Genomic DNA, 25,823 nt, shown 5'->3' on the forward strand with positions numbered 1-25,823 from the left:
TCCCGGCGTTCCCGTCGCATCTCAAGAGGAGGCGCTCTCCACAGGAAAGGCGAGAGGAACTCCAGGGTCGTGCCACCATTCCAAGAGTCCCCCAGATGTGTCAGTCCATTCCAGAGGAACCTGTTTTCCCTGAACTGCCTTGACGTTCAAGCCGAGGATCCACTCCCACCACGTGTGCACGTGGGACAGCCCTGTGGGAAAGCCTCGTGGGAAAGCCTCGTGGGAAAGACTCGAGGGAAAACCATAGATCCTTTGATCCACGCGGCGGACTGCGTGACACTGCTGCTACCGCTCTGGAGGAAAGCGTAAGTGCATGCCCGCATTCGAGACGAGGACTGACTCCCCTGGGGAGGCTCCAGAAGTACCCCAAGATCCATGTCAGCACTGGAGAGGAATCCTCAGGTTCCGGCCCCGACTCCACACAAGGTCTTAGGCCCCGGCATCAATGGGAGAGGAATGCCGAGAGGCCCCCGAGGAACTCGCATGGGGACTGGCCTTTCCTGAGGTCACCTGAGCGGGTCCCTGAGGTCCCCGTCGTAAGTCGAGAGCACATGCCGCAACTCGAGAAAATCCAGGAGGTTTTGCCCTCCAGGCGAGATGAGGCCCATTTCCGCTGAGGCTTCTCGAGGCTAATCACATCTAACCACTGGAACTTCCAAAGGGTCCTTCACACCCTTGCTGCAACTCAAGAAGTTCCCCGACATACCCGTCTCCACTCGAGAGGAAGCACGTGGGGTCCCGCACACATCCAGGGGAGCCCCGTTTCCGCCTCCTAGCTCGAGATGAGGGATCCTTTCCCTGTTTCTTAGGGAAAGAATTCCCGGCGTTCCTGACGCATCTCAAGAGGAGGCGCTCTCCACAGGAGAGGCGAGAGGAACTCCAGGGTCGTGCCACCATTCCAAGAGACGCCCAGATGGGTCAGTCCATTCCAGAAGAACCTGTTTTCCCTGCACTGCCTTGACGTTCAAGCCGAGGATCGACTCCCACCACGTGTGCACGTGGGACAGCCCTGTGGGAAAGCCTCGTGGGAAAGCCTCGTGGGAAAGACTCGAGGGAAAACCATAGATCCTTTGATCCACGCGGCGGACTGCGTGACACTGCTGCTACCGCTCTGGAGGAAAGCGCAAGTGCATGCCCGCATTCGAGACGAGGACTGACTCCCGTGGGGAGACTCCAGAAGTACCCCAAGATCCATGTCAGCACCGGAGAGGAATCCTCAGGTTCCGGCCCCGACTCCACACAAGGTCTTAGGCCCCGGCATCGACGGGAGAGGAATCCCGAGAGGCCCCCGAGGAACTCGCAGGGGACTGGCCTTTCCTGAGGCCACCAGAGCGGGTCCCTGAGGTCCCCGTCGTAAGTCGAGAGCACCTGCCGCAACTCGAGAAAATTCAGGAGGTTTTGCCCTCCAGGCGAGATGAGGCCCATTTCCGCTGAGGCTTCTCGAGGCTAATCACGTCTAACCACTGGAACTTCCAAAGGGTCCTTCACACCCTTGTTGCAACTCAAGAAGTTCCCCGACATACCCGTCTCCACTCGAGAGGAAGCACGTGGGGTCCCGCACACATCCAGCGGAGCCCCGTTTCCGCCTCCTAGCTCGAGATGAGGGATCCTTTCCCTGTTTCGTAGGGAAAGAATTCCCGGCGTTCCCGTCGCATCTCAAGAGGAGGCGATCTCCACAGGAAAGGCGAGAGGAACTCCAGGGTCGTGCCACCATTCCAGGAGTCCCCCAAATGTGTCAGTCCATTCCAGAGGAACCTGTTTTCCCTGCACTGCCTTGACGTTCAAGCCGAGGATCGACTCCCACCACGTGTGCACGTGGGACAGCCCTGTGGGAAAGCCTCGTGGGAAAGCCTCGTGGGAAAGACTCGAGGGAAAACCATAGATCCTTTGATCCACGCGGCGGACTGCGTGACACTGCTGCTACCGCTCTGGAGGAAAGCGCAAGTGCATGCCCGCATTCGAGACGAGGACTGACTCCCCTGGGGAGACTCCAGAAGTACCCCAAGATCCATGTCAGCACTGGAGAGGAATCCTCAGGTTCCGGCCCCGACTCCACACAAGGTCTTAGGCCCCGGCATCGATGGGAGAGTAATCCCGAGAGGCCCCCGAGGAACTCGCATGGGGACTGGCATTTCCTGAGGTCACCAGAGCGGGACCCCGAGGTCCCCGTCGTAAGTCGAGAGCACATGCCGCAACTCGAGAAAATCCAGGAGGTTTTGCCCTCCAGGCGAGATGAGGCCCATTTCCGCTGAGGCTTCTCGAGGCTAATCACATCTAACCACTGGAACTTCCAAAGGGTCCTTCACACCCTTGCTGCAACTCAAGAAGTTCCCCTATATACCCGTCTCCACTCGAGAGGAAGCACGTGGGGTCCCGCACACATCCAGGGGAGCCCCGTTTCCGCCTCCTAGCTCGAGATGAGGGATCCTTTCCCTGTTTCTTAGGGAAAGAATTCCCGGCGTTCCCGTCGCATCTCAAGAGGAGGCGCTCTCCACAGGAGACGCGAGAGGAACTCCAGGGTCGTGCCACCATTCCAAGAGACGCCCAGATGGGTCAGTCCATTCCAGAGGAACCTGTTTTCCCTGCACTGCCTTGACGTTCAAGCCGAGGATCGACTCCCACCACCTGTGCACGTGGGACAGCCCTGTGGGAAAGCCTCGTGGGAAAGCCTCGTGGGAAAGACTCGAGGGAAAACCATAGATCCTTTGATCCACGCGGCGGACTGCGTGACACTGCTGCTACCGCTCTGGAGGAAAGCGCAAGTGCATGCCCGCATTCGAGACGAGGACTGACTCCCCTGGGGAGAATCCAGAAGTACCCCAAGATCCATGTCAGCACTGGAGAGGAATCCTCAGGTTCCGGCCCCGACTCCACACAAGGTCTTAGGCCCCGGCAACGACAGGAGAGGAATCCTGAGAGGCCCCCGAGGAACTCGCATGGGGACTGGCCTTTCCTGAGGCCACCAGAGCGGGTCCCTGAGGTCCCCGTCGTAAGTCGAGAGCACCTGCCGCAACTCGAGAAAATCCAGGAGGTTTTGCCCTCCAGGCGAGATGAGGCCCATTTCCGCTGAGGCTTCTCGAGGCTAATCACGTCTAACCACTGGAACTTCCAAAGGGTCCTTCACACCCTTGCTGCAACTCAAGAAGTTCCCCGACATACCCGTCTCCACTCGAGAGGAAGCACGTGGGGTCCCGCACACATCCAGGGGAGCCCCGTTTCCGCCTCCTAGCTCGAGATGAGGGATCCTTTCCCTGTTTCGTAGGAAAGAATTCCCGGCGTTCCCGTCGCATCTCAAGAGGAGGCGCTCTCCACAGGAAAGGCGAGAGGAACTCCAGGGTCGTGCCACCATTCCAAGAGTCCCCCAGATGTGTCAGTCCATTCCAGAGGAACCTGTTTTCCCTGCACTGCCTTGACGTTCAAGCCGAGGATCGACTCCCACCACGTGTGCACGTGGGACAGCCCTGTGGGAAAGCCTCGTGGGAAAGCCTCGTGGGAAAGACTCAAGGGAAAACCATAGATCCTTTGATCCACGCGGCGGACTGCGTGACACTGCTGCTACCGCTCTGGAGGAAAGCGTAAGTGCATGCCCGCATTCGAGACGAGGACTGACTCCCCTGGGGAGACTCCAGAAGTACCCCAAGATCCATGTCAGCACTGGAGAGGAATCCTCAGGTTCCGGCCCCGAATCCACACAAGGTCTTAGGCCCCGGCATCGACGGGAGAGGAATCCCGAGAGGCTCCCGAGGAACTCGCATGGGGACTGGCCTTTCCTGAGGCCACCAGAGCGGGTCCCTGAGGTCCCCGTCGTAAGTCGAGAGCACCTTCCGCAACTCGAGAAAATCCAGGAGGTTTTGCCCTCCAGGCGAGATGAGGCCCATTTCCGCTGAGGCTTCTCGAGGCTAATCACGTCTAACCACTGGAACTTCCAAAGGGTCCTTCACACCCTTGCTGCAACTCAAGATGTTCCCCGACATACACGTCTCCACTCGAGAGGAAGCACGTGGGGTCCCGCACACATCCAGGGGAGCCCCGTTTCCGCCTCCTAGCTCGAGATGAGGGATCCTTTCCCTGTTTCGTAGGGAAAGAATTCCCGGCGTTCCCGTCGCATCTCAAGAGGAGGCGCTCTCCACAGGAAAGGCGAGAGGAACTCCAGGGTCGTGCCACCATTCCAAGAGTCCCCCAGATGTGTCAGTCCATTCCAGAGGAACCTGTTTTCCCTGCACTGCCTTGACGTTCAAGCCGAGGATCCACTCCCACCACGTGTCCACGTGGGACAGCCCTGTGGGAAAGCCTCGTGGGAAAGCCTCGTGGGAAAGACTCGAGGGAAAACCATAGATCCTTTGATCCACGCGGCGGACTGCGTGACACTGCTGCTACCGCTCTGGAGGAAAGCGCAAGTGCATGCCCGCATTCGAGACGAGGACTGACTCCCCTGGGGAGACTCCAGAAGTACCCCAAGATCCATGTCAGCACTGGAGAGGAATCCTCAGGTTCCGGCCCCGACTCCACACAAGGTCTTAGGCCCCATCAACGACAGGAGAGGAATCCCGAGAGGACCCCGAGGAACTCGCATGGGGACTGGCCTTTCCTGAGGCCACCAGAGCGGGTCCCTGAGGTCCCCGTCGTAAGTCGAGAGCACCTGCCGCAACTCGAGAAAATCCAGGAGGTTTTGCCCTCCAGGCGAGATGAGGCCCATTTCCGCTGAGGCTTCTCGAGGCCAATCACATCTAACCACTGGAACTTCCAAAGGGTCCTTCACACCCTTGCTGCTACTCAAGAAGTTCCCCGACACACCAGTCTCCACTCGATAGGAAGCATGTGGTATCCCGCACACATCCAGGGGAGCCCCGTTTCCGCCTCCTAGCTCGAGATGAGGGATCCTTTCACTGTTTCGTAGGGAAAGAATTCCCGGCGTTCCCGTCGCATCTCAAGAGGAGGCGCTCTCCACAGGAAAGGCGAGAGGAACTCCAGGGTCGTGCCACCATTCCAAGAGTCCCCCAGATGTGTCAGTCCATTCCAGAGGAACCTGTTTTCCCTGAACTGCCTTGACGTTCAAGCCGAGGATCCACTCCCACCACGTGTGCACGTGGGACAGCCCTGTGGGAAAGCCTCGTGGGAAAGCCTCGTGGGAAAGACTCGAGGGAAAACCATAGATCCTTTGATCCACGCGGCGGACTGCGTGACACTGCTGCTACCGCTCTGGAGGAAAGCGCAAGTGCATGCCCGCATTCGAGACGAGGACTGACTCCCCTGGGGAGGCTCCAGAAGTACCCCAAGATCCATGTCAGCACTGGAGAGGAATCCTCAGGTTCCGGCCCCGACTCCACACAAGGTCTTAGGCCCCGGCATCAATGGGAGAGGAATGCCGAGAGGCCCCCGAGGAACTCGCATGGGGACTGGCCTTTCCTGAGGTCACCTGAGCGGGTCCCTGAGGTCCCCGTCGTAAGTCGAGAGCACATGCCGCAACTCGAGAAAATCCAGGAGGTTTTGCCCTCCAGGCGAGATGAGGCCCATTTCCGCTGAGGCTTCTCGAGGCTAATCACATCTAACCACTGGAACTTCCAAAGGGTCCTTCACACCCTTGCTGCAACTCAAGAAGTTCCCCGACATACCCGTCTCCACTCGAGAGGAAGCACGTGGGGTCCCGCACACATCCAGGGGAGCCCCGTTTCCGCCTCCTAGCTCGAGATGAGGGATCCTTTCCCTGTTTCTTAGGGAAAGAATTCCCGGCGTTCCTGTCGCATCTCAAGAGGAGGCGCTCTCCACAGGAGAGGCGAGAGGAACTCCAGGGTCGTGCCACCATTCCAAGAGACGCCCAGATGGGTCAGTCCATTCCAGAGGAACCTGTTTTCCCTGCACTGCCTTGACGTTCAAGCCGAGGATCCACTCCCACCACGTGTGCACGTGGGACAGCCCTGTGGGAAAGCCTCGTGGGAAAGCCTCGTGGGAAAGACTCGAGGGAAAACCATAGATCCTTTGATCCACGCGGCGGACTGCGTGACACTGCTGCTACCGCTCTGGAGGAAAGCGCAAGTGCATGCCCGCATTCGAGACGAGGACTGACTCCCCTGGGGAGACTCCAGAAGTACCCCAAGATCCATGTCAGCACCGGAGAGGAATCCTCAGGTTCCGGCCCCGACTCCACACAAGGTCTTAGGCCCCGGCATCGACGGGAGAGGAATCCCGAGAGGCCCCCGAGGAACTCGCAGGGGACTGGCCTTTCCTGAGGCCACCAGAGCGGGTCCCTGAGGTCCCCGTCGTAAGTCGAGAGCACCTGCCGCAACTCGAGAAAATTCAGGAGGTTTTGCCCTCCAGGCGAGATGAGGCCCATTTCCGCTGAGGCTTCTCGAGGCTAATCACGTCTAACCACTGGAACTTCCAAAGGGTCCTTCACACCCTTGTTGCAACTCAAGAAGTTCCCCGACATACCCGTCTCCACTCGAGAGGAAGCACGTGGGGTCCCGCACACATCCAGCGGAGCCCCGTTTCCGCCTCCTAGCTCGAGATGAGGGATCCTTTCCCTGTTTCGTAGGGAAAGAATTCCCGGCGTTCCCGTCGCATCTCAAGAGGAGGCGATCTCCACAGGAAAGGCGAGAGGAACTCCAGGGTCGTGCCACCATTCCAGGAGTCCCCCAAATGTGTCAGTCCATTCCAGAGGAACCTGTTTTCCCTGCACTGCCTTGACGTTCAAGCCGAGGATCGACTCCCACCACGTGTGCACGTGGGACAGCCCTGTGGGAAAGCCTCGTGGGAAAGCCTCGTGGGAAAGACTCGAGGGAAAACCATAGATCCTTTGATCCACGCGGCGGACTGCGTGACACTGCTGCTACCGCTCTGGAGGAAAGCGCAAGTGCATGCCCGCATTCGAGACGAGGACTGACTCCCCTGGGGAGACTCCAGAAGTACCCCAAGATCCATGTCAGCACTGGAGAGGAATCCTCAGGTTCCGGCCCCGACTCCACACAAGGTCTTAGGCCCCGGCATTGACGGGAGAGGAATCCCGAGAGGCTCCCGAGGAACTCCCATGGGGACTGGCCTTTCCTGAGGCCACCAGAGCGGGTCCCTGAGGTCCCCGTCGTAAGTCGAGAGCACCTGCCGCAACTCGAGAAAATCCAGGAGGTTCTGCCCTCCAGGCGAGATGAGGCCCATTTCCGCTGAGGCTTCTCGAGGCTAATCACGTCTAACCACTGGAACTTCCAAAGGGTCCTTCACACCCTTGCTGCAACTCAAGAAGTTCCCCGACATACCCGTCTCCACTCGAGAGGAAGCACGTGGGGTCCCGCACACATCCAGCGGAGCCCCGTTTCCGCCTCCTAGCTCGAGATGAGGGATCCTTTCCCTGTTTCGTAGGGAAAGAATTCCCGGCGTTCCCGTCGCAACTCAAGAGGAGGCGCTCTCCACAGGAAAGGCGAGAGGAACTCCAGGGTCGTGCCACCATTCCAAGAGCCCCCCAGATGTGTCAGTCCATTCCAGAGGAACCTGTTTTCCCTGCACTGCCTTGACGTTCAAGCCGAGGATCCACTCCCACCACGTGTGCACGTGGGACAGCCCTGTGGGAAAGCCTCGTGGGAAAGCCTCGTGGGAAAGACTCGAGGGAAAACCATAGATCCTTTGATCCACGCGGCGGACTGCGTGACACTGCTGCTACCGCTCTGGAGGAAAGCGCAAGTGCATGCCCGCATTCGAGACGAGGACTGACTCCCCTGGGGAGACTCCAGAAGTACCCCAAGATCCATGTCAGCACTGGAGAGGAATCCTCAGGTTCCGGCCCCGACTCCACACAAGGTCTTAGGCCCCGGCATCGATGGGAGAGTAATCCCGAGAGGCCCCCGAGGAACTCGCATGGGGACTGGCCTTTCCTGAGGTCACCAGAGCGGGACCCCGAGGTCCCCGTCGTAAGTCGAGAGCACATGCCGCAACTCGAGAAAATCCAGGAGGTTTTGCCCTCCAGGCGAGATGAGGCCCATTTCCGCTGAGGCTTCTCGAGGCTAATCACATCTAACCACTGGAACTTCCAAAGGGTCCTTCACACCCTTGCTGCAACTCAAGAAGTTCCCCTACATACCCGTCTCCACTCGAGAGGAAGCACGTGGGGTCCCGCACACATCCAGGGGAGCCCCGTTTCCGCCTCCTAGCTCGAGATGAGGGATCCTTTCCCTGTTTCGTAGGAAAGAATTCCCGGCGTTCCCGTCGCATCTCAAGAGGAGGCGCTCTCCACAGGAAAGGCGAGAGGAACTCCAGGGTCGTGCCACCATTCCAAGAGTCCCCCAGATGTGTCAGTCCATTCCAGAGGAACCTGTTTTCCCTGCACTGCCTTGACGTTCAAGCCGAGGATCGACTCCCACCACGTGTGCACGTGGGACAGCCCTGTGGGAAAGCCTCGTGGGAAAGCCTCGTGGGAAAGACTCAAGGGAAAACCATAGATCCTTTGATCCACGCGGCGGACTGCGTGACACTGCTGCTACCGCTCTGGAGGAAAGCGTAAGTGCATGCCCGCATTCGAGACGAGGACTGACTCCCCTGGGGAGACTCCAGAAGTACCCCAAGATCCATGTCAGCACTGGAGAGGAATCCTCAGGTTCCGGCCCCGAATCCACACAAGGTCTTAGGCCCCGGCATCGACGGGAGAGGAATCCCGAGAGGCTCCCGAGGAACTCGCATGGGGACTGGCCTTTCCTGAGGCCACCAGAGCGGGTCCCTGAGGTCCCCGTCGTAAGTCGAGAGCACCTGCCGCAACTCGAGAAAATCCAGGAGGTTTTGCCCTCCAGGCGAGATGAGGCCCATTTCCGCTGAGGCTTCTCGAGGCTAATCACGTCTAACCACTGGAACTTCCAAAGGGTCCTTCACACCCTTGCTGCAACTCAAGATGTTCCCCGACATACACGTCTCCACTCGAGAGGAAGCACGTGGGGTCCCGCACACATCCAGGGGAGCCCCGTTTCCGCCTCCTAGCTCGAGATGAGGGATCCTTTCCCTTTTTCGTAGGGAAAGAATTCCCGGCGTTCCCGTCGCATCTCAAGAGGAGGCGCTCTCCACAGGAAAGGCGAGAGGAACTCCAGGGTCGTGCCACCATTCCAAGAGTCCCCCAGATGTCTCAGTCCATTCCAGAGGAACCTGTTTTCCCTGCACTGCCTTGACGTTCAAGCCGAGGATCCACTCCCACCACGTGTCCACGTGGGACAGCCCTGTGGGAAAGCCTCGTGGGAAAGCCTCGTGGGAAAGACTCGAGGGAAAACCATAGATCCTTTGATCCACGCGGCGGACTGCGTGACACTGCTGCTACCGCTCTGGAGGAAAGCGCAAGTGCATGCCCGCATTCGAGACGAGGACTGACTCCCCTGGGGAGACTCCAGAAGTACCCCAAGATCCATGTCAGCACTGGAGAGGAATCCTCAGGTTCCGGCCCCGACTCCACACAAGGTATTAGGCCCCATCAACGACAGGAGAGGAATCCCGAGAGGACCCCGAGGAACTCGCATGGGGACTGGCCTTTCCTGAGGCCACCAGAGCGGGTCCCTGAGGTCCCCGTCGTAAGTCCAGAGCACCTGCCGCAACTCGAGAAAATCCAGGAGGTTTTGCCCTCCAGGCGAGATGAGGCCCATTTCCGCTGAGGCTTCTCGAGGCTAATCACGTCTAACCACTGGAACTTCCAAAGGGTCCTTCACACCCTTGCTGCAACTCAAGATGTTCCCCGACATACCCGTCTCCACTCGAGAGGAAGCACGTGGGGTCCCGCACACATCCAGGGGAGCCACGTTTCCGCCTCCTAGCTCGAGATGAGGGATCCTTTCCCTGTTTCGTAGGGAAAGAATTCCCGGCGTTCCCGTCGCAACTCAAGAGGAGGCGCTCTCCACAGGAAAGGCGAGAGGAACTCCAGGGTCGTGCCACCATTCCAAGAGACGCCCAGATGGGTCAGTCCATTCCAGAGGAACCTGTTTTCCCTGCACTGCCTTGACGTTCAAGCCGAGGATCGACTCCCACCACGTGTGCACGTGGGACAGCCCTGTGGGAAAGCCTCGTGGGAAAGCCTCGTGGGAAAGACTCGAGGGAAAACCATAGATCCTTTGATCCACGCGGCGGACTGCGTGACACTGCTGCTACCGCTCTGGAGGAAAGCGCAAGTGCATGCCCGCATTCGAGACGAGGACTGACTCCCCTGGGGAGAATCCAGAAGTACCCCAAGATCCATGTCAGCACTGGAGAGGAATCCTCAGGTTCCGGCCCCGACTCCACACAAGGTCTTAGGCCCCGGCAACGACAGGAGAGGAATCCTGAGAGGCCCCCGAGGAACTCGCATGGGGACTGGCCTTTCCTGAGGCCACCAGAGCGGGTCCCTGAGGTCCCCGTCGTAAGTCGAGAGCACCTGCCGCAACTCGAGAAAATCCAGGAGGTTTTGCCCTCCAGGCGAGATGAGGCCCATTTCCGCTGAGGCTTCTCGAGGCTAATCACGTCTAACCACTGGAACTTCCAAAGGGTCCTTCACACCCTTGCTGCAACTCAAGAAGTTCCCCGACATACCCGTCTCCACTCGAGAGGAAGCACGTGGGGTCCCGCACACATCCAGCGGAGCCCCGTTTCCGCCTCCTAGCTCGAGATGAGGGATCCTTTCCCTGTTTCGTAGGGAAAGAATTCCCGGCGTTCCCGTCGCAACTCAAGAGGAGGCGCTCTCCACAGGAAAGGCGAGAGGAACTCCAGGGTCGTGCCACCATTCCAAGAGTCCCCCAGATGTGTCAGTCCATTCCAGAGGAACCTGTTTTCCCTGCACTGCCTTGACGTTCAAGCCGAGAATCCACTCCCACCACATGTGCACGTGGGACAGCCCTGTGGGAAAGCCTCGTGGGAAAGCCTCGTGGGAAAGACTCGAGGGAAAACCATAGATCCTTTGATCCACGCGGCGGACTGCGTGACACTGCTGCTACCGCTCTGGAGGAAAGCGCAAGTGCATGCCCGCATTCGAGACGAGGACTGACTCCCCTGGGGAGACTCCAGAAGTACCCCAAGATCCATGTCAGCACTGGAGAGGAATCCTCAGGTTCCGGCCCCGACTCCACACAAGGTCTTAGGCCCCGGCATCGATGGGAGAGTAATCCCGAGAGGCCCCCGAGGAACTCGCATGGGGACTGGCATTTCCTGAGGTCACCAGAGCGGGACCCCGAGGTCCCCGTCGTAAGTCGAGAGCACATGCCGCAACTCGAGAAAATCCAGGAGGTTTTGCCCTCCAGGCGAGATGAGGCCCATTTCCGCTGAGGCTTCTCGAGGCTAATCACATCTAACCACTGGAACTTCCAAAGGGTCCTTCACACCCTTGCTGCAACTCAAGAAGTTCCCCTACATACCCGTCTCCACTCGAGAGGAAGCACGTGGGGTCCCGCACACATCCAGGGGAGCCCCGTTTCCGCCTCCTAGCTCGAGATGAGGGATCCTTTCCCTGTTTCTTAGGGAAAGAATTCCCGGCGTTCCCGTCGCATCTCAAGAGGAGGCGCTCTCCACAGGAGAGGCGATAGGAACTCCAGGGTCGTGCCACCATTCCAAGAGACGCCCAGATGGGTCAGTCCATGCCAGAGGAACCTGTTTTCCCTGCACTGCCTTGACGTTCAAGCCGAGGATCGACTCCCACCACGTGTCCACGTGGGACAGCCCTGTGGGAAAGCCTCGTGGGAAAGCCTCGTGGGAAAGACTCGAGGGAAAACCATAGATCCTTTGATCCACGCGGCGGACTGCGTGACACTGCTGTTACCGCTCTGGAGGAAAGCGCAAGTGCATGCCCGCATTCGAGACGAGGACTGACTCCCCTGGGGAGACTCCAGAAGTACCCCAAGATCCATGTCAGCACTGGAGAGGAATCCTCAGGTTCCGGCCCCGACTCCACACAAGGTCTTAGGCCCCATCAACGACAGGAGAGGAATCCCGAGAGGACCCCGAGGAACTCGCATGGGGACTGGCCTTTCCTGAGGCCACCAGAGCGGGTCCCTGAGGTCCCCGTCGTAAGTCCAGAGCACCTGCCGCAACTCGAGAAAATCCAGGAGGTTTTGCCCTCCAGGCGAGATGAGGCCCATTTCCGCTGAGGCTTCTCGAGGCTAATCACGTCTAACCACTGGAACTTCCAAAGGGTCCTTCACACCCTTGCTGCAACTCAAGATGTTCCCCGACATACCCGTCTCCACTCGAGAGGAAGCACGTGGGGTCCCGCACACATCCAGGGGAGCCACGTTTCCGCCTCCTAGCTCGAGATGAGGGATCCTTTCCCTGTTTCGTAGGGAAAGAATTCCCGGCGTTCCCGTCGCAACTCAAGAGGAGGCGCTCTCCACAGGAAAGGCGAGAGGAACTCCAGGGTCGTGCCACCATTCCAAGAGACGCCCAGATGGGTCAGTCCATTCCAGAGGAACCTGTTTTCCCTGCACTGCCTTGACGTTCAAGCCGAGGATCGACTCCCACCACGTGTGCACGTGGGACAGCCCTGTGGGAAAGCCTCGTGGGAAAGCCTCGTGGGAAAGACTCGAGGGAAAACCATAGATCCTTTGATCCACGCGGCGGACTGCGTGACACTGCTGCTACCGCTCTGGAGGAAAGCGCAAGTGCATGCCCGCATTCGAGACGAGGACTGACTCCCCTGGGGAGACTCCAGAAGTACCCCAAGATCCATGTCAGCACTGGAGAGGAATCCTCAGGTTCCGGCTCCGACTCCACACAAGGTCTTAGGCCCCGGCATCGACGGGAGAGGAATCCCGAGAGGCCCCCGAGGAACTCGCATGGGGACTGGCCTTTCCTGAGGCCACCAGAGCGGGTCCCTGAGGTCCCCGTCGTAAGTCGAGAGCACCTGCCGCAACTCGAGAAAATTCAGGAGGTTTTGCCGTCCAGGCGAGATGAGGCCCATTTCCGCTGAGGCTTCTCGAGGCTAATCACGTCTAACCACTGGAACTTCCAAAGGGTCCTTCACACCCTTGTTGCAACTCAAGAAGTTCCCCGACATACCCGTCACCACTCGAGAGGAAGCACGTGGGGTCCCGCACACATCCAGCGGAGCCCCGTTTCCGCCTCCTAGCTCGAGATGAGGGATCCTTTCCCTGTTTCGTAGGGAAAGAATTCCCGGCGTTCCCGTCGCATCTCAAGAGGAGGCGCTCTCCACAGGAAAGGCGAGAGGAACTCCAGGGTCGTGCCACCATTCCAGGAGTCCCCCAAATGTGTCAGTCCATTCCAGAGGAACCTGTTTTCCCTGCACTGCCTTGACGTTTAAGCCGAGGATCGACTCCCACCACGTGTGCACGTGGGACAGCCCTGTGGGAAAGCCTCGTGGGAAAGCCTCGTGGGAAAGACTCGAGGGAAAACCATAGATCCTTTGATCCACGCGGCGGACTGCGTGACACTGCTGCTACCGCTCTGGAGGAAAGCGCAAGTGCATGCCCGCATTCGAGACGAGGACTGACTCCCCTGGGGAGACTCCAGAAGTACCCCAAGATCCATGTCAGCACTGGAGAGGAATCCTCAGGTTCCGGCCCCGACTCCACACAAGGTCTTAGGCCCCGGCATCGACGGGAGAGGAATCCCGAGAGGCTCCCGAGGAACTCCCATGGGGACTGGCCTTTCCTGAGGCCACCAGAGCGGGTCCCTGAGGTCCCCGTCGTAAGTCGAGAGCACCTGCCGCAACTCGAGAAAATCCAGGAGGTTTTGCCCTCCAGGCGAGATGAGGCCCATTTCCGCTGAGGCTTCTCGAGGCTAATCACGTCTAACCACTGGAACTTCCAAAGGGTCCTTCACACCCTTGCTGCAACTCAAGATGTTCCCCGACATACACGTCTCCACTCGAGAGGAAGCACGTGGGGTCCCGCACACATCCAGGGGAGCCCCGTTTCCGCCTCCTAGCTCGAGATGAGGGATCCTTTCCCTGTTTCGTAGGGAAAGAATTCCCGGCGTTCCCGTCGCATCTCAAGAGGAGGCGCTCTCCACAGGAAAGGCGAGAGGAACTCCAGGGTCGTGCCACCATTCCAAGAGTCCCCCAGATGTGTCAGTCCATTCCAGAGGAACCTGTTTTCCCTGCACTGCCTTGACGTTCAAGCCGAGGATCGACTCCCACCACGTGTGCACGTGGGACAGCCCTGTGGGAAAGCCTCGTGGGAAAGCCTCGTGGGAAAGACTCGAGGGAAAACCATAGATCCTTTGATCCACGCGGCGGACTGCGTGACACTGCTGTTACCGCTCTGGAGGAAAGCGCAAGTGCATGCCCGCATTCGAGACGAGGACTGACTCCCCTGGGGAGACTCCAGAAGTACCCCAAGATCCATGTCAGCACTGGAGAGGAATCCTCAGGTTCCGGCCCCGACTCCACACAAGGTCTTAGGCCCCATCAACGACAGGAGAGGAATCCCGAGAGGACCCCGAGGAACTCGCATGGGGACTGGCCTTTCCTGAGGCCACCAGAGCGGGTCCCTGAGGTCCCCGTCGTAAGTCCAGAGCACCTGCCGCAACTCAAGAAAATCCAGGAGGTTTTGCCCTCCAGGCGAGATGAGGCCCATTTCCGCTGAGGCTTCTCGAGGCTAATCACGTCTAACCACTGGAACTTCCAAAGGGTCCTTCACACCCTTGCTGCAACTCAAGATGTTCCCCGACATACCCGTCTCCACTCGAGAGGAAGCACGTGGGGTCCCGCACACATCCAGGGGAGCCACGTTTCCGCCTCCTAGCTCGAGATGAGGGATCCTTTCCCTGTTTCGTAGGGAAAGAATTCCCGGCGTTCCCGTCGCAACTCAAGAGGAGGCGCTCTCCACAGGAAAGGCGAGAGGAACTCCAGGGTCGTGCCACCATTCCAAGAGACGCCCAGATGGGTCAGTCCATTCCAGAGGAACCTGTTTTCCCTGCACTGCCTTGACGTTCAAGCCGAGGATCGACTCCCACCACGTGTGCACGTGGGACAGCCCTGTGGGAAAGCCTCGTGGGAAAGCCTCGTGGGAAAGACTCGAGGGAAAACCATAGATCCTTTGATCCACGCGGCGGACTGCGTGACACTGCTGCTACCGCTCTGGAGGAAAGCGCAAGTGCATGCCCGCATTCGAGACGAGGACTGACTCCCCTGGGGAGACTCCAGAAGTACCCCAAGATCCATGTCAGCACTGGAGAGGAATCCTCAGGTTCCGGCTCCGACTCCACACAAGGTCTTAGGCCCCGGCATCGACGGGAGAGGAATCCCGAGAGGCCCCCGAGGAACTCGCATGGGGACTGGCCTTTCCTGAGGCCACCAGAGCGGGTCCCTGAGGTCCCCGTCGTAAGTCGAGAGCACCTGCCGCAACTCGAGAAAATTCAGGAGGTTTTGCCGTCCAGGCGAGATGAGGCCCATTTCCGCTGAGGCTTCTCGAGGCTAATCACGTCTAACCACTGGAACTTCCAAAGGGTCCTTCACACCCTTGTTGCAACTCAAGAAGTTCCCCGACATACCCGTCTCCACTCGAGAGGAAGCACGTGGGGTCCCGCACACATCCAGCGGAGCCCCGTTTCCGCCTCCTAGCTCGAGATGAGGGATCCTTTCCCTGTTTCGTAGGGAAAGAATTCCCGGCGTTCCCGTCGCATCTCAAGAGGAGGCGCTCTCCACAGGAAAGGCGAGAGGAACTCCAGGGTCGTGCCACCATTCCAGGAGTCCCCCAAATGTGTCAGTCCATTCCAGAGGAACCTGTTTTCCCTGCACTGCCTTGACGTTTAAGCCGAGGATCGACTCCCACCACGTGTGCACGTGGGACAGCCCTGTGGGAAAGCCTCGTGGGAAAGCCTCGTGGGAAAGACTCGAGGGAAAACCATAGATCCTTTGATCCACGCGGCGGACTGCGTGACACTGCTGCTACCGCTCTGGAGGAAAGCGCAAGTGCATGCCCGCATTCGAGACGAGGACTGACTCCCCTGGGGAGACTCCAGAAGTACCCCAAGATCCATGTCAGCACTGGAGAGGAATCCTCAGGTTCCGGCCCCGACTCCACACAAGGTCTTAGGCCCCGGCATCGACGGGAGAGGAATCCCGAGAGGCTCCCGAGGAACTCCCATGGGGACTGGCCTTTCCTGAGGCCACCAGAGCGGGTCCCTGAGGTCCCCGTCGTAAGTCGAGAGCACCTGCCGCAACTCGAGAAAATCCAGGAGGTTTTGCCCTCCAGGCGAGATGAGGCCCATTTCCGCTGAGGCTTCTCGAGGCTAATCACGTCTAACCACTGGAACTTCCAAAGGGTCCTTCACACCCTTGCTGCAACTCAAGATGTTCCCCGACATACCCGTCTCCACTCGAGAGGAAGCACGTGGGGTCCCGCACACATCCAGGGGAGCCCCGTTTCCGCCTCCTAGCTCGAGATGAGGGATCCTTTCCCTGTTTCGTAGGTAAAGAATTCCCGGCGTTCCCGTCGCATCTCAAGAGGAGGCGCTCTCCACAGGAAAGGCGAGAGGAACTCCAGGGTCGTGCCACCATTCCAAGAGTCCCCCAGATGTGTCAGTCCATTCCAGAGGAACCTGTTTTCCCTGCACTGCCTTGACGTTCAAGCCGAGGATCCACTCCCAACACGTGTGCACGTGGGACAGCCCTGTGGGAAAGCCTCGTGGGAAAGCCTCGTGGGAAAGACTCGAGGGAAAACCATAGATCCTTTGATCCACGCGGCGGACTGCGTGACACTGCTGCTACCGCTCTGGAGGAAAGCGCAAGTGCATGCCCGCATTCGAGACGAGGACTGACTCCCCTGGGGAGACTCCAGAAGTACCCCAAGATCCATGTCAGCACTGGAGAGGAATCCTCAGGTTCCGGCCCCGACTCCACACAAGGTCTTAGGCCCGGGCAACGACAGGAGAGGAATCCTGAGAGGCCCCCGAGGAACTCGCATGGGGACTGGCCTTTCCTGAGGCCACCAGAGCGGGTCCCTGAGGTCCCCGTCGTAAGTCGAGAGCACCTGCCGCAACTCGAGAAAATCCAGGAGGTTTTGCCCTCCAGGCGAGATGAGGCCCATTTCCGCTGAGGCTTCTCGAGGCTAATCACGTCTAACCAATGGAACTTCCAAAGGGTCCTTCACACCCTTGCTGCAACTCAAGAAGTTCCCCGACATACCCGTCTCCACTCGAGAGGAAGCACGTGGGGTCCCGCACACATCCAGCGGAGCCCCGTTTCCGCCTCCTAGCTCGAGATGAGGGATCCTTTCCCTGTTTCGTAGGGAAAGAATTCCCGGCGTTCCCGTCGCAACTCAAGAGGAGACGCTCTCCACAGGAAAGGCGAGAGGAACTCCAGGGTCGTGCCACCATTCCAAGAGTCCCCCAGATGTGTCAGTCCATTCCAGAGGAACCTGTTTTCCCTGCACTGCCTTGACGTTCAAGCCGAGGATCCACTCCCACCACGTGTGCACGTGGGACAGCCCTGTGGGAAAGCCTCGTGGGAAAGCCGCGTGGGAAAGACTCGAGGGAAAACCATAGATCCTTTGATCCACGCGGCGGACTGCGTGACACTGCTGCTACCGCTCTGGAGGAAAGCGCAAGTGCATGCCCGCATTCGAGACGAGGACTGACTCCCCTGGGGAGACTCCAGAAGTACCCCAAGATCCATGTCAGCACTGGAGAGGAATCCTCAGGTTCCGGCCCCGACTCCACACAAGGTCTTAGGCCCCGGCATCGATGGGAGAGGAATCCCGAGAGGCCCCCGAGGAACTCGCATGGGGACTGGCATTTCCTGAGGTCACCAGAGCGGGACCCCGAGGTCCCCGTCGTAAGTCGAGAGCACATGCCGCAACTCGAGAAAATCCAGGAGGTTTTGCCCTCCAGGCGAGATGAGGCCCATTTCCGCTGAGGCTTCTCGAGGCTAATCACATCTAACCACTGGAACTTCCAAAGGGTCCTTCACACCCTTGCTGCAACTCAAGATGTTCCCCGACATACACGTCTCCACTCGAGAGGAAGCACGTGGGGTCCCGCACACATCCAGGGGAGCCCCGTTTCCGCCTCCTAGCTCGAGATGAGGGATCCTTTCCCTGTTTCGTAGGGAAAGAATTCCCGGCGTTCCCGTCGCATCTCAAGAGGAGGCGCTCTCCACAGGAAAGGCGAGAGGAACTCCAGGGTCGTGCCACCATTCCAAGAGTCCCCCAGATGTGTCAGTCCATTCCAGAGGAACCTGTTTTCCCTGCACTGCCTTGACGTTCAAGCCGAGGATCGATTCCAACCACGTGTGCACGTGGGACAGCCCTGTGGGAAAGCCTCGTGGGAAAGCCTCGTGGGAAAGACTCGAGGGAAAACCATAGATCCTTTGATCCACGCGGCGGACTGCGTGACACTGCTGCTACCGCTCTGGAGGAAAGCGCAAGTGCATGCCCGCATTCGAGACGAGGACTGACTCCCCTGGGGAGACTCCAGAAGTACCCCAAGATCCATGTCAGCACTGGAGAGGAATCCTCAGGTTCCGGCCCCGACTCCACACAAGGTCTTAGGCCCCGGCATCGACGGGAGAGGAATCCCGAGACGCCCCCGAGGAACTCGCATGGGGACTGGCCTTTCCTGAGGCCACCAGAGCGGGTCCCTGAGGTCCCCGTCGTAAGTCGAGAGCACCTGCCGCAACTCGAGAAAATCCAGGAGGTTTTGCCCTCCAGGCGAGATGAGGCCCATTTCCGCTGAGGCTTCTCGAGGCCAATCACATCTAACCACTGGAACTTCCAAAGGGTCCTTCACACCCTTGCTGCAACTCAAGAAGTTCCCCGACATACCAGTCTGCACTCGAGAGGAAGCACGTGGGGTCGCGCACACATCCAGGGGAGCCCCGTTTCCGCCTCCTAGCTCGAGATGAGGGATCCTTTCCCTGTTTCGTAGGGAAAGAATTCCCGGCGTTCCCGTCGCATCTCAAGAGGAGGCGCTCTCCACAGGAAAGGCGAGAGGAACTCCAGGGTCTTGCCACCATTCCAAGAGTCCCCCAGATGTGTCAGTCCATTCCAGAGGAACCTGTTTTCCCTGCACTGCCTTGACGTTCAAGCCGAGGATCGACTCCCACCACGTGTGCACGTGGGACAGCCCTGTGGGAAAGCCTCGTGGGAAAGCCTCGTGGGAAAGACTCGAGGGAAAACTATACATCCTTTGATCCACGCGGCGGACTGCGTGACACTGCTGCTACCGCTCTGGAGGAAAGCGCAAGTACATGCCCGCATTCGAGACGAGGACTGACTCCCCTGGGGAGACTCCAGAAGTACCCCAAGATCCATGTCAGCACTGGAGAGGAATCCTCAGGTTCCGGCCCCGACTCCACACAAGGTCTTAGACCCCGGCATCGAAGGGAGAGGAATGCCGAGAGGCCCCCGAGGAACTCGCATGGGGACTGGCCTTTCCTGAGGCCACCAGATCGGGTCCCTGAGGTCCCCGTCGTAAGTCGAGAGCACCTGCCGCAACTCGAGAAAATCCAGGAGGTTTTGCCCTCCAGACGAGATGAGGCCCATTTCCGCTGAGGCTTCTCGAGGCCAATCACATCTAACCACTGGAACTTCCAAAGGGTCCTTCACACCCTTGCTGCAACTCAAGAAGTTCCCCGACATACCCGTCTCCGCTCGAGAGGAAGCACGTGGGGTCCCGCACACATCCAGGGGAGCCCCGTTTCCGCCTCCTAGCTCGAGATGAGGGATCCTTTCCCTGTTTCGTAGGGAAAGAATTCCCGGCGTTCCCGTCACATCTCAAGAGGAGGTGCTCTCCACAGGAAAGACGAGAGGAACTCCAGGGTCGTGCCACCATTCCAAGAGTCCCCCAGATGTGTCAGTCCATTCCAGAGGAACCTGTTTTCCCTGCACTGCCTTGACGTTCAAGCCGAGGATCGACTTCCACCACGTGTGCACGTGGGACAGCCCTGTGGGAAAGCCTCGTGGGAAAGCCTCGTGGGAAAGACTCGAGGGAAAACCATAGATCCTTTGATCCACGCGGCGGACTGCGTGACACTGCTGCTACCGCTCTGGAGGAAAGCGCAAGTGCATGCCCGCATTCGAGACGAGGACTGACTCCCGTGGGGAGACTCCAGAAGTACCCCAAGATCCATGTCAGCACTGGAGAGGAATCCTCAGGTTCCGGCCCCGACTCCACACAAGGTCTTAGGCCCCGGCATCGACGGGAGAGGAATCCCGAGACGCCCCCGAGGAACTCGCATGGGGACAGGCCTTTCCTGAGGCCACCAGAGCGGTTCCCTGAGATCCCCGTCGTAAGTCGAGAGCACCTGCCGCAACTCGAGAAAATCCAGGAGGTTTTGCCCTCCAGGCGAGATGAGGCCCATTTCCGCTGAGGCTTCTCGAGGCTAATCACGTCTAACCACTGGAACTTCCAAAGGGTCCTTCACACCCTTGCTGCAACTCAAGATGTTCCCCGACATACCCGTCTCCACTCGAGAGGAAGCACGTGGGGTCCCGCACACATCCAGGGGAGCCACGTTTCCGCCTCCTAGCTCGAGATGAGGGATCCTTTCCCTGTTTCGTAGGGAAAGAATTCCCGGCGTTCCCGTCGCAACTCAAGAGGAGGCGCTCTCCACAGGAAAGGCGAGAGGAACTCCAGGGTCGTGCCACCATTCCAAGAGACGCCCAGATGGGTCAGTCCATTCCAGAGGAACCTGTTTTCCCTGCACTGCCTTGACGTTCAAGCCGAGGATCGACTCCCACCACGTGTGCACGTGGGACAGCCCTGTGGGAAAGCCTCGTGGGAAAGCCTCGTGGGAAAGACTCGAGGGAAAACTATACATCCTTTGATCCACGCGGCGGACTGCGTGACACTGCTGCTACCGCTCTGGAGGAAAGCGCAAGTACATGCCCGCATTCGAGACGAGGACTGACTCCCCTGGGGAGACTCCAGAAGTACCCCAAGATCCATGTCAGCACTGGAGAGGAATCCTCAGGTTCCGGCCCCGACTCCACACAAGGTCTTAGACCCCGGCATCGAAGGGAGAGGAATGCCGAGAGGCCCCCGAGGAACTCGCATGGGGACTGGCCTTTCCTGAGGCCACCAGATCGGGTCCCTGAGGTCCCCGTCGTAAGTCGAGAGCACCTGCCGCAACTCGAGAAAATCCAGGAGGTTTTGCCCTCCAGACGAGATGAGGCCCATTTCCGCTGAGGCTTCTCGAGGCCAATCACATCTAACCACTGGAACTTCCAAAGGGTCCTTCACACCCTTGCTGCAACTCAAGAAGTTCCCCGACATACCCGTCTCCGCTCGAGAGGAAGCACGTGGGGTCCCGCACACATCCAGGGGAGCCCCGTTTCCGCCTCCTAGCTCGAGATGAGGGATCCTTTCCCTGTTTCGTAGGGAAAGAATTCCCGGCGTTCCCGTCACATCTCAAGAGGAGGTGCTCTCCACAGGAAAGACGAGAGGAACTCCAGGGTCGTGCCACCATTCCAAGAGTCCCCCAGATGTGTCAGTCCATTCCAGAGGAACCTGTTTTCCCTGCACTGCCTTGACGTTCAAGCCGAGGATCGACTTCCACCACGTGTGCACGTGGGACAGCCCTGTGGGAAAGCCTCGTGGGAAAGCCTCGTGGGAAAGACTCGAGGGAAAACCATAGATCCTTTGATCCACGCGGCGGACTGCGTGACACTGCTGCTACCGCTCTGGAGGAAAGCGCAAGTGCATGCCCGCATTCGAGACGAGGACTGACTCCCGTGGGGAGACTCCAGAAGTACCCCAAGATCCATGTCAGCACTGGAGAGGAATCCTCAGGTTCCGGCCCCGACTCCACACAAGGTCTTAGGCCCCGGCATCGACGGGAGAGGAATCCCGAGACGCCCCCGAGGAACTCGCATGGGGACAGGCCTTTCCTGAGGCCACCAGAGCGGTTCCCTGAGATCCCCGTCGTAAGTCGAGAGCACCTGCCGCAACTCGAGAAAATCCAGGAGGTTTTGCCCTCCAGGCGAGATGAGGCCCATTTCCGCTGAGGCTTCTCGAGGCTAATCACGTCTAACCACTGGAACTTCCAAAGGGTCCTTCACACCCTTGCTGCAACTCAAGATGTTCCCCGACATACCCGTCTCCACTCGAGAGGAAGCACGTGGGGTCCCGCACACATCCAGGGGAGCCACGTTTCCGCCTCCTAGCTCGAGATGAGGGATCCTTTCCCTGTTTCGTAGGGAAAGAATTCCCGGCGTTCCCGTCGCAACTCAAGAGGAGGCGCTCTCCACAGGAAAGGCGAGAGGAACTCCAGGGTCGTGCCACCATTCCAAGAGACGCCCAGATGGGTCAGTCCATTCCAGAGGAACCTGTTTTCCCTGCACTGCCTTGACGTTCAAGCCGAGGATCGACTCCCACCACGTGTGCACGTGGGACAGCCCTGTGGGAAAGCCTCGTGGGAAAGCCTCGAGGGAAAACCATAGATCCTTTGATCCACGCGGCGGACTGCGTGACACTGCTGCTACCGCTCTGGAGGAAAGCGCAAGTGCATGCCCGCATTCGAGACGAGGACTGACTCCCCTGGGGAGACTCCAGAAGTACCCCAAGATCCATGTCAGCACTGGAGAGGAATCCTCAGGTTCCGGCCCCGACTCCACACAAGGTCTTAGGCCCCGGCATCGAAGGGAGAGGAATCCCGAGAGGCCCCCGAGGAACTCGCATGGGGACTGGCCTATCCTGAGGCCACCAGAGCGGGTCCCTGAGGTCCCCGTCGTAAGTCGAGAGCACCTGCCGCAACTCGAGAAAATCCAGGAGGTTTTGCCCTCCAGGCGAGATGAGGCCCATTTCCGCTGAGGCTTCTCGAGGCCAATCACATCTAACCACTGGAACTTCCAAAGGGTCCTTCACACCCTTGCTGCAACTCAAGAAGTTCCCCGACATACCAGTCTGCACTCGAGAGGAAGCACGTGGGGTCCCGCACACATCCAGGGGAGCCCCGTTTCCGCCTCCTAGCTCGAGATGAGGGATCCTTTCCCTGTTTCGTAGGGAAAGAATTCCCGGCGTTCCCGTCGCATCTCAAGAGGAGGCGCTCTCCACAGGAAAGGCGAGAGGAACTCCAGGGTCGTGCCACCATTCCAAGAGTCCCCCAGATGTGTAGGTCCATTCCAGAGGAACCTGTTTTCCCTGCACTGCCTTGACGTTCAAGCCGAGGATCGACTCCAACCACGTGTGCACGTGGGACAGCCCTGTGGGAAAGCCTCGTGGGAAAGCCTCATGGGAAAGACTCGAGGGAAAACCATAGATCCTTTGATCCACGCGGCGGACTGCGTGACACTGCTGCTACCGCTCTGGAGGAAAGCGCAAGTGCATGCCCGCATTCGAGACGAGGACTGACTCCCCTGGGGAGACTCCAGAAGTACCCCAAGATCCATGTCAGCACTGGAGAGGAATCCTCAGGTTCCGGCCCCGACTCCACACAAGGTCTTAGGCCCCGGCATCGACGGGAGAGGAATCCCGAGACGCCCCCGAGGAACTCGCATGGGGACTGGCCTTTCCTGAGGCCACCAGAGCGGGTCCCTGAGGTCCCCGTCGTAAGTCGAGAGCACCTGCCGCAACTCGAGAAAATCCAGGAGGTTTTGCCCTCCAGGCGAGATGAGGCCCATTTCCGCTGAGGCTTCTCGAGGCCAATCACATCTAACCACTGGAACATCCAAAGGGTCCTTCACACCCTTGCTGCAACTCAAGAAGTTCCCCGACATACCAGTCTGCACTCGAGAGGAAGCACGTGGGGTCGCGCACGCATCCAGGGGAGCCCCGTTTCCGCCTCCTAGCTCGAGATGAGGGATCCTTTCCCTGTTTCGTAGGGAAAGAATTCCCGGCGTTCCCGTAGCATCTCAAGAGGAGGCGCTCTCCACAGGAAAGGCGAGAGGAACTCCAGGGTCTTGCCACCATTCCAAGAGTCCCCCAGATGTGTCAGTCCATTCCAGAGGAACCTGTTTTCCCTGCACTGCCTTGACGTTCAAGCCGAGGATCGACTCCCACCACGTGTGCACGTGGGACAGCCCTGTGGGAAAGCCTCGTGGGAAAGCCTCGTGGGAAAGACTCGAGGGAAAACTATACATCCTTTGATCCACGCGGCGGACTGCGTGACACTGCTGCTACCGCTCTGGAGGAAAGCGCAAGTGCATGCCCGCATTCGAGACGAGGACTGACTCCCCTGGGGAGACTCCAGAAGTACCCCAAGATCCATGTCAGCACTGGAGAGGAATCCTCAGGTTCCGGCCCCGACTCCACACAAGGTCTTAGGCCCCGGCATCGACGGGAGAGGAATCCCGAGACGCCCCCGAGGAACTCGCATGGGGACTGGCCTTTCCTGAGGCCACCAGAGCGGGTCCCTGAGGTCCCCGTCGTAAGTCGAGAGCACCTGCCGCAACTCGAGAAAATCCAGGAGGTTTTGCCCTCCAGGCGAGATGAGGCCCATTTCCGCTGAGGCTTCTCGAGGCTAATCACGTCTAACCACTGGAACTTCCAAAGGGTCCTTCACACCCTTGTTGCAACTCAAGAAGTTCCCCGACATACCCGTCTCCACTCGAGAGGAAGCACGTGGGGTCCCGCACACATCCAGGGGAGCCCCGTTTCCGCCTCCTAGCTCGAGATGAGGGATCCTTTCCCTGTTTCGTAGGAAAGAATTCCCGGCGTTCCCGTCGCATCTCAAGAGGAGGCGCTCTCCACAGGAAAGGCGAGAGGAACTCCAGGGTCGTGCCACCATTCCAAGAGTCCACCAGATGTGTCAGTCCATTCCAGAGGAACCTGTTTTCCCTGCACTGCCTTGACGTTCAAGCCGAGGATCCACTCCCACCACGTGTGCACGTGGGACAGCCCTGTGGGAAAGCCTCGTGGGAAAACCTCGTGGGAAAGACTCAAGGGAAAACCATAGATCCTTTGATCCACGCGGCGGACTGCGTGACACTGCTGCTACCGCTCTGGAGGAAAGCGTAAGTGCATGCCCGCATTCGAGACGAGGACTGACTCCCCTGGGGAGACTCCAGAAGTACCCCAAGATCCATGTCAGCACTGGAGAGGAATCCTCAGGTTCCGGCCCCGACTCCACACAAGGTCTTAGGCCCCGGCATCGACGGGAGAGGAATCCCAAGAGGCTCCCGAGGAACTCGCATGGGGACTGGCCTTTCCTGAGGCCACCAGAGCGGGTCCCTGAGGTCCCCGTCGTAAGTCGAGAGCACCTGCCGCAACTCGAGAAAATCCAGGAGGTTTTGCCCTCCAGGCGAGATGAGGCCCATTTCCGCTGAGGCTTCTCGAGGCTAATCACGTCTAACCACTGGAACTTCCAAAGGGTCCTTCACACCCTTGCTGCAACTCAAGATGTTCCCCGACATACACGTCTCCACTCGAGAGGAAGCACGTGGGGTCCCGCACACATCCAGGGGAGCCCCGTTTCCGCCTCCTAGCTCGAGATGAGGGATCCTTTCCCTGTTTCGTAGGGAAAGAATTCCTGGCGTTCCCGTCGCATCTCAAGAGGCGGCGCTCTCCACAGGGAAGGCGAGAGGAACTCCAGGGTCGTGCCACCATTCCAAGAGTCCCCCAGATGTGTCAGTCCATTCCAGAGGAACCTGTTTTCCCTGCACTGCCTTGACGTTCAAGCCGAGGATCCACTCCCACCACGTGTGCACGTGGGACAGCCCTGTGGGAAAGCCTCGTGGGAAAGCCTCGTGGGAAAGACTCGAGGGAAAATCATAGATCCTTTGATCCACGCGGCGGACTGCGTGACACTGCTGCTACCGCTCTGGAGGAAAGCGCAAGTGCATGCCCGCATTCGAGACGAGGACTGACTCCCCTGGGGAGACTCCAGAAGTACCCCAAGATCCATGTCAGCACTGGAGAGGAATCCTCAGGTTCCGGCCCCGACTCCACACAAGGTCTTAGGCCCCATCAACGACAGGAGAGGAATCCTGAGAGGCCCCCGAGGAACTCGC

The sequence above is a fragment of the Ovis canadensis genome, chromosome 19 (genome assembly GCF_042477335.2).
Source record: "Ovis canadensis isolate MfBH-ARS-UI-01 breed Bighorn chromosome 19, ARS-UI_OviCan_v2, whole genome shotgun sequence".
NCBI classification, from domain to species: domain Eukaryota; kingdom Metazoa; phylum Chordata; class Mammalia; order Artiodactyla; family Bovidae; genus Ovis; species Ovis canadensis.